Source organism: Gobio gobio, assembly GCF_949357685.1.
Source record: "Gobio gobio genome assembly, chromosome: 6".
Classification (NCBI taxonomy): Eukaryota; Metazoa; Chordata; class Actinopteri; order Cypriniformes; family Gobionidae; genus Gobio; species Gobio gobio.
Genome location: NC_137102.1, coordinates 3,650,572 through 3,661,801, shown reverse-complemented (window position 1 = coordinate 3,661,801; position 11,230 = coordinate 3,650,572).

The following is an 11,230-nucleotide window of genomic DNA, read 5'->3' as shown; positions in this document are numbered from 1 at the left end:
ATTCATGCGTTTGAAGCGAATTCGCGTCTGACGCCCGAGTTCAAAAATGTGAACTTTGCCGTCAATTTGCGCCACGTTAACCAATCAGGAGCCTACTCGCTGTGGTAAAGTGACGTGATGAGAAACCCTGCATAAATTAAAAATAGTACTATTGTGTCACAAAATGTAGTTTTAAGACTTTTTCAGGTGAGAATGTGGTTGTTTAAAGCTCAAATCTGTGGTTTATTTATAAAGAGAGTGCCTATTTAAAAAAAATAATCTTGTGTTTTTGGAGTTGTGAGATCCAGGCGATCAGGGGCGCTCAGCGCTCATTAACCCCAGCGAGAGCAGCCTTTCCTCGGCCAGTCCTTCTGCCGTCTGCCGCTGGCTCTGATGTCCTGTAGTGGGTAAACATCCGATATAATTCATCTTGAGTAGATCTAACAGGCGATCTTTGGTGTCATGAATCTATCATTTGTTGTCTGCCAAATCGTTTTGACTGAGGGCAAAGAGAAGTTTGATAACTTTATATTTTAAGGATATTTAAATACACATGCAGTGAAGATAATGTAGGAGTTGCCTGGACCACATTTGTGTGGCTATTAATGTTTAATATATATTTTTAATGAAAATGAAAAGAGGCAGAGTGATGTTTTATGACATATTTCTCCTGGAGTGCCTTGAACGTGCGTCTATTTCGCTTCAAACGCTCGATTTCTACGCGCGTCAAATTCGCCGCGGACGCGCGTAAAACTAGACGCGGTAGACGTGATTTTGACGCTCTATTCGCGTTTGGTGTGAACGCAGCATCAGACGACATCTTTGTCCTGTGTGGGCCACCGTAGCTTCTCTATGTGCTCCGAACGGGAGGGGCGAGCGGTGGGTGATTGCAAATCGCAACCTCACAACTAGATGCCTTTAAAATTCACACACCGCAGCTTTAAAGTCAATAGAAGATTTGCTAGCTTTGATGGGCAGTTTCAGGCACCACCGTCTGACAGTCTGAACAAAGCTCTAATTAAGAGATCATTAACGTGACCGGGCCTTCAAAACAACAGCCGCAATAATATTCTACAACGTTAACTCCTTTCTATTTGAAGCGCAACGGTCCGTCTCAGCGTACAGGGTTATATTATCACATTAATGGCACTGGCTTTTCATCAAATGTGATACCTGGAATAGAATCGGTCCGGTTTGCCCCGCTTCAATGTCACGGCAGTGAGGCAAAGACAATTAAGGTGTATAAATATGTAAATATGGGAGGACACCTCACCAGGAGTCAGGTAATGACATTTTCAGCCCTGGTTTGGTTTATTCCCCAGTCGTCCCAAATTAGAAACCTTAATGACGACCAATAGGCCACAGATGGTCAAACTCTAGGGTACACGAGTCTCCTGATCTCCTTCTGCTTCTTGCAGCATCACTTTTACGTGCCAACAATGCATTACCTTGCCAGCTGCCGCATGCTCAAGGGGGTAATCATTACCTTGAGTAGAAGGTCAATCCATGGCAGCGTTTGCCAGTGAGATCATGGCCCAGACTGGCAAACTGGACAACAAGAGTGATTCATCTTTGGGGGTGTGGGGCAGATACTCCCCTTTGCTATTTGTCTTGTGACATTGACATATAAAAAACACTCAGAGGGCATAATCTCTGGAGAGAAACCTGGCGGACGTCCACAGCCAGTCTGGACGAGACCTCCTGATGTCTTTTCTTTCTCTTTGTGCCTCTCTTGCATCAAGACTTGTTTGGCTGAGCGTTACTTCACGGGTTCATGGATGATGAATGGTATTTGTTGAACATTTGAAAGATGAATATGGAGTAATCTAATTGTGCTAATGTCATAACACTGATCTGTAGCATTTACTGAAAACCTGAATGAATGCGATCAGCATATGTCAGGGCGGCCGTTGCTTTGACTCATAGGGAATAAATCGAATTCCAAACCTCTTGTTAACCCATGAGCAAACTGTTATTGTTTACAAGCGTATGAGTCTGGTAATTATATTTTCATAATCATTTTGAATCAAATAACATTAAACTACAGATTGACGTCTTTAATGCTAGCATACAAAATGTCAGAATTGCCTGAACTGTGTATTTGTTCTTAAGTCAGAAACATCTATCCATCCATCCATCCATCCATCCATCCAATCTTTTAGAGTTGTAACAGTACACATATTCGTTCAGAACCATTTGGGTACAGGGCTTCCGGTACGGTGAACCTGTGTCTTTAACAGTTAACATTCGGCTTGTTTTACGCGTGGATCATACTTCAATCTGAGTTCCCACATGAACTTATGAAGTATTCTGTCCATTTTATCACAAAATTTATGTCGCTCTTTAATGTGGCGTGACTGATCACTGTATATGTGAGTGAACGCGATCAAATCGTCATAGTCAAAGAATAAACATGAATGAACATCTGAAGGTATGTTGAGGAAACGTCACAATTTACTGAAACGCATCATATGTGGTGTAATCGCTCAGTGTCTCAACGGTGAAAGACGTCAATAAAACAGCTTGAGAACAATGATCACGCAGCTTCACATTTACCTCAGAAGTCCTTCAGTGTCCACAGCTGTGAGTTCACTAGAGAAATCAACTCTTTCACTAAATATATGACCTATATTAGCCGTTATAGTCATTATATTCTACTGAACCTGTCACTGATGTCTGGATTATTAATGTGTGTTTAAATAAAGGGGTGGTTGATTATGATTTCACTTTTTAAACTTTAGTGAGTGTGTAGTGTTGCTGTTTGAGCATAAACAACATCTGCAAAGTTACGACGCTCAACGCTCAAAGCAAAGGGAGATATTTTATTTTAAAGAAATCACTTTTTAAGGACTATAACAAACGGTTGGTAGGGACTACACAAGTTCCTCCCGGGTTAGCGACATCACTAACCCTGACATTTACATAAACCCCGCCCCCGGGAACACGCAAAAAAGGCTGTGTTGAGAATTTATGGATTATCATGACAAAATATGCTAATCAATGACTGAAGATGGTTAGCTCATAAATTCATCAACTAACCCTTCAGAAACGTCCTGTCTCATTCTACATGTTGTCTCTTCTTCTTGAGTCTCTCCATCATTGTCCGACTCCGGTTTGAACATAAATGGCTGAACAGTTTCATTGCGTGTCAAGTCATCAGCTCCGCCCCATGAGCAGCAGCTCATTTGCATCTAAAGGGACACACAACAACAGTACGTTTTTGCTCACCCTCAAAAAGTGACCATTTTAACAGGCTATAAAACATGATCTGTGGGGTATTTTGAGCTAAAGCTTCACACACACACTCCAAAAAAGGGTGCAATCAACCACCCCTTTAAATAAATATGCCATGTAAATGACAGCCACTGTGTATAAATGATTATATTTCAACAACGAATTGGAGTAAAACATGATTTTATAATTAGATTTAGAAGTTAATGCAAAAACTGTCTTATGTGAAGTTGACATGTTTGCACACAATGTGTTATTTGAGTGTTGATTATTATATCTAAACATAAATAGCAACTGAATTAAGGCTAATAGTTTGGGCTCTGTTGTTAACCTTTAATATTGTAGTAATGTGTGAGTAAGGGCTCACTATATAGTTTACACGTTACAGCATTAGCAGAGATCATTTTTATAACTGTAAGAAACTTTGTTATAATTGAATACATTTAAGGACAGACACAATTTGTTCAATAAACCACTGTTTAATAAAAAAAGCAAAAGCATTCTATCTATCTACCCATCCATCCAAATAAACAAATCATACGTAAAATATACGACTTGTAAATCAAGAATTGTATTGCAAGTGTCTGTGCTGAAAGTCTAAGCTCATATGAAAAAAATAAATATAAATCAGAAGTTGGATATTTGCATCTGAATTTATAGGATACGTTTCCATAATGACACTCACAAATACAACAACAGATCCCTGTATAAAATGTAACACCCAAACATTCTTGCTTTTATACTTTAACTCGGTTACACAGTACAAGCTTAAAACTGATCAATTCTGGAACAGCAATTGCACAAAATCTTCACCTCTTGAATTTGAACACCTCCATCGTTTCCTGTGTGTGCTGTCTCAGCACAATCTTACGCAGCGCTTTGTGTTTTTCTCCAGCTAATTGGTTAAGGGGTAACACCTTGTACATGAGGGGAGGAAAGTCTCTCATTTTGTCAAACATCTGGCCTGTATTACTGCTCACGCATGGCTGGAAGGACACCTACCAGTAAATAAATCACCCGCCTCTCAGAGTATGGTGTCTGTAGTAGAACATCTTTTAGCAGAAATGTTCTATAAGGAAGATAATTCATGGAATATATAGTTTAAAGGCTTAAGCATAAGAGCCACTGAGCATGTATGGGTATATTAGTGATTTTAATATGTGAGAATTATTTAGAGATTGCCAAATCTAATCTTTTTCAGCAGTCCTTGAGGATAATCTTTCATGATTAGTGCTATTTTCCAGACCTGTTGTCTGTCCTCTATTAAAGTGCAGTCCTACTGTTTGAAGATCATTTTGTGGGTTGTTTAACTCAGCGGGAAACACTTGAGAAATGGCCAGCGCACGTTTATGAAGTTCTAATTTCTTCCAGTTTCTTCCTTTGTGAACTTTTTAAAGACATTTGAGGATGTGTGATATCATGTACGTGCCTCGACAACCTATGAGAAGCTTGGCATTTTATAAGAATCTGCATATATGTGGACACGGTGCGCTGTTGTTGTACATTGTGATGTAGAGTAAGATTTGTTCTTAGAAAAGAAGCTTATGTCTAATCCCTGCTTCACACCATTTTAAAAATGCAAGGACATTTTATTAAGCATAAGAACAAAATGCTGATTATCCTAAGGTTGCAAATCCCTGAGTGATAATTTTTCATGTCAAATACAGTCTGCTGTTAAGCCTAGAGAAAACATGTGGAAATATTGTGTGTGGATTTTCCTTTTCTAAATTTGACAACTGGTTTGTATGAGGTTGCCATGGCTATCACAAGGGCCGACAGTACCAATGCAAACAAATGCAGAACGCAGAAGCTGCCAATGCAGAACAGATTTCTCATGCCACAAAAAGGCTTTTTGAAGGTGTAATCCAGTAAACAATAGTGTTTTTCATGTATCTGAACTCTAGTGTCTCCAGTGATATAACAGTATAATGTGGGATCTGATTGATTTTTACAGTATTTTACCACTGCCGCTATCATAAACCACAGTACGGTGATGCATTGCTGCCACATACATGTTATTTTTATTATGTTGTAATAACATGCACTGTAAAAAAAATTCCGGTCTCCAATTGAACATTTTCTTGTGAGCGATCACATCTAAATTTTTCAGTTGGCCAAATTTAATTTCTGTGAATTGATGCAATTTAATTCAATTAAAATTCAAGGAATTCAATTTGGCCAACTTAAAATTTTAGATGTGATCGCTCACTAGTAAATTTTCAATTGGGAGACCTGATATTTTTTTTACAGTGTGATGATGTGTCGTTACAACGTCATATTTTCTTGTAATAACGAGATATGTCGTTAAAACAACATATTTTTCTCATTACAATGAGACCCAGATAAATCGCACTGGTGTGTAAGTCGCATTTTATTATTACATTCAAAAATTATGTAAAATACAAGTGAAAACTAAATGTTTACAAACATCAACATGTATTTTAGGCTATTTCTACAACAAATCCTTTAAATTGAATGGTATTCAATGCAAAACAAATTGAAAAATATAAATATAAAACAAACATTAATTATAGTGCCATCCATAAGCCCTCAAACAGTTTTTATTTTAAAGCCTAAACTAATTTAGGCCACCCTTTTTTAAGCGATACCGTTAAATTTAAAGGATTTGTTCATTTTTAGGTTTACTGGTGGAGCCGACAGGTCGGCGGGTAGAGGTGGAGCCGAGGGTGGGAGGAGCCACGGTGGAGCCGACAGGTCGACGGGTAGAGGTGGAGCCGAGGGTGGGAGAAGCCACGGTGGAGCCGACAGGTCGATGGGTAGAGGTGGAGCCGAGGGTGGGAGGAGCCACGGTGGAGCTGACAGTTCGACGGGTAGAGGTGGAGCCGAGGGTGGGTGGAGCCACGGTGGAGCCGACAGGTCGGCGGGTAGAGGTGGAGCCGAGGGTGGGAGGAGCCACAGTGGAGCCGCCAGGTCAACGGGTAGAGGTGGAGCCGAGGGTGGGAGGAGCCACGGTGGAGCCGACAGGTCGGCGGGTAGAGGTGGAGCCGCGGGAGGGAGGAGCCACAGTGGAGCCGACAGGTCGGCGGGTAGAGGTGGAGCCGAGGGTGGGAGGAGCCACAGTGGAGCCGCCAGGTCAACGGGTAGAGGTGGAGCCGAAGGTGGGAGGAGCCACCGTGGAGCCGACAGGTCGGCGGGTAGAGGTGGAGCCGAGGGTGGGAGGAGCCACGGTTGAGCCGACAGGTCGGCGGGTAGAGGTGGAGCCGAGGGTGGGAGGAGCCACAGTGGAGCCGCCAGGTCGACGGGTAGAGGTGGAGCCGAGGGTGGGAGGAGCCACGGTGGAGCCGACAGGTTAAAGAGCCGAGGTGGAATGAGAGGATTAGAGGCTGGAGGATTTTACTGGTATTTTACATCATTTTTTTATGTAATAATAAAATGCGACTGACACACCAGTGCGATTTATCTGGGTTTTTTAATTATGTCGTTTTAACAAGAAAAATATGTCGTTTTAACGACACATCACAACATAATTGAGTGGAAAATATAATATGAATGAGGCAGTAATGCGTCACCGTGCCACAGCACATGCTGTTCAAGATTTAATATTATCTGGATTGCAAGCATTATGTTGTGTTAAGGTGTTATACCTCAGACTGTATGTAGTTGCCGTAACAGAGCCTGGTCTATTCAGAGTTACAATCTGGACAGTATTTGTCTTTTGTACATGTTTAAAGATAGGCGTGTACTTCCATTCATGGAGGCATTCCAGTCATCTGTGTACACATTTGCCTCGCGGCATTGCCGCCGATGCCAGTAAAGGGACAAGAACTTGTGTCATGTCTAGTTAGATTCCTCAAAACATGCTGATAAAACATGCTGTGCTTTTCTCAGCTAAAACTGGAATCAAGCATCACTCATCCATCTAATCTAAACAAACAGAGCATAATTTACTACAAGACTATTATTAATAATAATAAAAATAATTGAATATATGTGAGGGTATATTCATGGACGTTCAGTTTGTTTTCATTAGTCACATGTCTTCCTTTGTTCTATTTTCCCGCCACAATCTGTCACCATTGACAATAACTCCAATCATCACAGCTGTTCGTCGCTTTAGTTAATCATCTGTGTATTTAAGTTCTTGCTTATTTTCAGTTCAGTGTCTGGTACGTTTGTGTCTGCATGCTTTCACACGTTGCCTGTTGATTTGGGATTCATTGAACATTGTTTAATCTTCATTTTCATCAAACCTGAGCGTTACAGAATACCGAACCCAAAATAAGAAGAAAAGCAATTGAGATTGCTTCTGGAGCGTGTGGAGGAGTTCCTTAACATCTGCCATCAAGCCACCGCGACGACTTCTGTCTGATGGAGGGATTTCGGTGTGGTTTGGACGAAGATCTCCCCTTCGTCATGCCCCGCGGTGATCACATCAAATCAAATTGTTTTCGGGAAAAGATTTGAAGCATCAGGAGTGTCGAAAACAGTGCCATCTTGTGGCAGGTCAGATTAATAGCAGCCATAAACCCGAGTGTGCAGCGCCGTTGTTTTATCTATTAAGCACAAATAAAAGCCGGACAATGCTAAACATTCAGTTTTCTGATAATATAATTCACATTTTAAAGTGTGGCAATACATTAAATGTAACAATTATAATTATACCAACAGAGTTGTTTAATGCTAAAAAATGGTGCTCTAATTATTTTATGCGTTTTACTGTTTATATGGAAAAATATATGATCATGTAATATAGGCTTATATGTACATTTTAATAAAAGGACTTCAACTTCCAAAAACCTGTAGAGTTGGTCTGGGTTAAAACATTCTGACATGTGAATGGGAAGAATGGAACCTTTGGCTCAGCCTCCGATCATCTCATTCTACCTCGGCTCTTTGACCTGTCGGCTCCACCGTGGCTTCTCCCACCCTCGGCTCCACCTCTACCCGTCGACCTGTCGGCTCCACCGTGGCTCCTCCCACCCTCGGCTCCACCTCTACCTGTCGACCTGTCGGCTCCCCCGTGGCTCCTCCCACCCTCGGCTCCACCTTTACCTGTCGGCTCCCCCGTGGCTCCTCCCACCCTCGGCTCCACCTTTACCTGTCGACCTGTCGGCTCCACCGTGGCTTCTCCCACCCTCGGCTCCACCTCTACCCGTCGACCTGTCGGCTTCACCGTGGCTCCTCCCACCGTCGGCTCCACCTCTACCCGTCGACCTGTCGGCTTCACCGTGGCTCCTCCCACCGTCGGCTCCACCTCTACCCGTCGACCTGTCGGCTCCACCGTGGCTCCTCCCACCCTCGGCTCCACCTCTACCCGTCGACCTGTCGGCTCCACCGTGGCTTCTCCCACCCTCGGCTCCACCTCTACCCGTCGACCTGTCGGCTCCACCGTGGCTCCTCCCACCCTCGGCTCCACCTCTACCCGTCGACCTGTCGGCTCCACCGTGGCTCCTCCCACCCTCGGCTCCACCTCTACCCGTCGACCTGTCGGCTCCACCGTGGCTCCTCCCACCCTCGGCTCCACCTCTACCCGTCGACCTGTCGGCTTCACCGTGGCTTCTCCCACCCTCAGCTCCACCTCTACCTGTCGGTTCCACTATGGCTCCTTCCAACCTTGGCTCCACCTCTACCCGTCGACCTGTCGGCTCCACCGTGGCTCCTCCCACCCCCAGCTCCACCTCTACCCGTCGACCTGTTAGCTCCACCGTGGCTCGTCCCACCCTCGGCTCCACCTCTACCCGTCGACCAGTCGGCTCCACCGTGGTTCCTCCCACCCTCAGCTCAACCTCTACCCGTCGACCTGTCGGCTCCACCGTGGCTCCTCCCACCCTCGGCTCCACCTCTACCTGTCGACCAGTCGGCTCCACCGTGGTTCCTCCCATTCTCTCCTCCACCTCTACCTGTCGACCTGTCGGCTCCACCGTGGCTTCTCCCACCCTTGGCTCCACCTCTACGTGTCGACCTGTCGACTTCACCGTGGCTCCTCCCACCCCCAGCTCCACCTCTACCTGTCGGTTCCACTATGGGTCCTCCCAACCTTGGCTCCACCTCTACCCGTCTACCTGTTGGCTTCACCGTGGCTTCTCCCACCCTCAGCTCCACCTCTACCCGTCGACCTGTCGGCTTCACTGTGGCTTCTCCCACCCTCAGCTCCAACTCTACCCGTCGACCTGTCGGCTTCACCGTGGCTTCTCCCACCCTCAGCTCCAACTCTACCCGTCGACCTGTCGGCTTCACCGTGGCTCCTCCCACCCCCAGCTCCACCTCTTCCTGTCGGTTCCACTATGGGTCCTCCCAACCTTGGCTCCACCTCTACCCGTCGACCTGTCGGCTCCACCGTGGCTTCTCCCACCCTCAGCTCCAACTCTACCCGTCGACCTGTCGGCTTCACTGTGGCTTCTCCCACCCTCAGCTCCAACTCTACCCGTCGACCTGTCGGCTTCACCGTGGCTCCTCCCACCCCCAGCTCCACCTCTTCCTGTCGGTTCCACTATGGGTCCTCCCAACCTTGGCTCCACCTCTACCCGTCGACCTGTCGGCTCCACCGTGGCTTCTCCCACCCTCGGCTTCACCTCTACCCGTCGACCTGTCGGCTCCACTGTGGCTTCTCCCACCCTCGGCTCCACCTCTACCTGTCGGTTCCACTATGGGTCCTCCCACCCTCGGCTCCACCTCTACCTGTCGACCTGTTGGCTTCACCATGGCTCCTCCCACCCCGGGCTCCACCTCTACCCGCCGACCTGTCGGCTCCACCTTGGCTCCTCCCACCTTTGGCTCCACCAGAGATCCTCGACCACGAAGCTACACAAGGTTGCCTCATCCAGTCGTCACCCTTGCGCCACGGACTCATGAGCCTCCCGCTACACTTCTTCTCTCCACCCATAGGGTTGCAGTGGAATCCCCCCCTGGATCCCTGGTCCTCGGTCGCTCAGCTTCAGGCATCTGTCAGCTCGAGTGTTCTTCTCCCCCCAGGGCCTCCAATGCCAACGGCGTCTCTCGATCCCATCAACTCTCCGTCATCGCCTTGGGATCCCCTGAGATCAGGTCTCTGTCAGTTGTCCTGTGGAGGTCATCGACCATGCCTACTCCTTGGCTCCTCCCTCTGTTGATGCCGCCATGGGCTGTTGTCATCACTGGGCTTTGGGTCTGTACCATCTGGCCACTCCTCCCATCATCGCCCCCATGGATGCTCCCTCCATCAGTTCCTCCATGGAGTCTCTGCCTGCCTGTTTCTGCCCTCCCTTCTCCAGCCGCTCGCCCGCCTCCAAAACCTCCACCCTCCCTCCTGCATCTGTTTATTTTGTTCTTTTTATGGCGCGAGGTCGGGCCTACTCGGAGGGGGGGCGTTATGTCACAGTTATGTTCAGTCTGTTTTAGTTTTCTTGGACATTCAGTTTGTTTTCATTAGTCACATGTCTTTCTTTGTTCTATTTTCCTGCCACAATCTGTCAGCATGGACACTAACTCCAATCATCACAGCTGTTCGTCGTTTGAGTTAATCTGTGTATTTGTTTTCAGTTTAGTGTCCGGTATTGTTCGTGTCTGCACACTGTTTCACATGTTGCCTGTCGATTTGGGATAGTCTTCCTTGAAGCGTTACTATTATATTATGTAACTGAATTTGAGTGCCATTGCTCTTTTTAAAGGTTATTTTTTAATACTAATAATAATTATCATCATCATCAACTCAAATAATCATTTGATCTGTCTTTTTAGAATGTAATAATGATGGCCACAAAGACGAATCCTGAAGACAATAGCAGAATAATGTGATTATGCTATTTTGACAGTTCACTATGCCTCAGTCGTCAAGTTGCCTTTGCTATGTGTAAACCACAAGTAGTAATAGCTTAGAAAGAACCCTAAAAGAGAGCAGGATATCACCGCAACGGGACCACATGTGTGTCAATTCCCCTCTCTCCTCCACCACCCTCAAAGTTCAATTATTGAGCAGGTCAAAGCTGAAATGAGTACTGTGCCCTTTCATCACAAAAGTGCTTCACACTTTGCTAAAGCCTTGCTTCAGTGCTGGAATAAGCTCAAGATTACACAGGGAGAT